The following is an 852-nucleotide window of genomic DNA, read 5'->3' as shown; positions in this document are numbered from 1 at the left end:
CTCCGCCAAGGCTGGCTGGCTGGCTACTGAGGTGGGCCAGCAGCCATCAAACCATTCTCTTCAACCCCCTGCTGTGCGGCTGACTTTCCCCTACTGTTGCCAATCTCCAGGTGGGACCTGGAGATCTCCTGCTATTACAATTGATCTCCAAATGACAGAGATCAGTTCCCCTAGAGAAGATGGTGGACTCTGTGTCCTTATAGCCTGTTTAGATGGCCCCCCTATGACAAGCAATGTAACGTAGCAGTCAGGGCTTCAGAGCACAGTAGAGCCTGCAGATGGGTGGGGGAGACGGAAAGCTGAAGACTGAGGGGCAGATAATGGCCGGTTGATGCTTGGCTGGAAAGGAGATAGAGTTGTCAACTCCAGGTTGGGAAATTCCTGGAGACTTGAGGGGTGGAGCCTGGAGAGGGTGGGGTTTGAGGAGGGGTGGGACCTCAGACAGGTACAATGCCATCGACTCCACCCTCCAAACCAGCCATTTCCTCCTGGGGAACCATTGTTGCTATTGTCCAGGTGAGGGGTGGAGATCACTCAAAATTACAACTGCTCTTCAGGTAGCAGAGATCAGTTCCTCTGGAGAAAATGGTGGAGTCTGTGTCATTATACCCTGCTATGGTCACCACAGCAAATTGATGCTGAGTGCCCAAGACCGGGGCACTCTCCCAGAGCCTCTTTCTAGAGCTCATTGTATTTATTTCCACAATGGGCCATATTCCTAGTATCTCTCCCCTTATATAAAGCCGTAGTGGGGTCCAACATTCCAATGCACACCTACAATGTTTGGGCGCAAGAACTGTCAGTCAGAAGATGCTGGCTGGGTTGGCTGGCTGCTTTGTGTAGTCCCGCCCA

Source organism: Gekko japonicus, unplaced genomic scaffold, assembly GCF_001447785.1.
Source record: "Gekko japonicus isolate JY-2015 unplaced genomic scaffold, Gekko_japonicus_V1.1 scaffold518, whole genome shotgun sequence".
NCBI lineage: Eukaryota > Metazoa > Chordata > Lepidosauria > Squamata > Gekkonidae > Gekko > Gekko japonicus.
The sequence above is the reverse complement of the archived record's forward strand: the minus strand, read 5'-3'. Positions refer to the sequence as shown.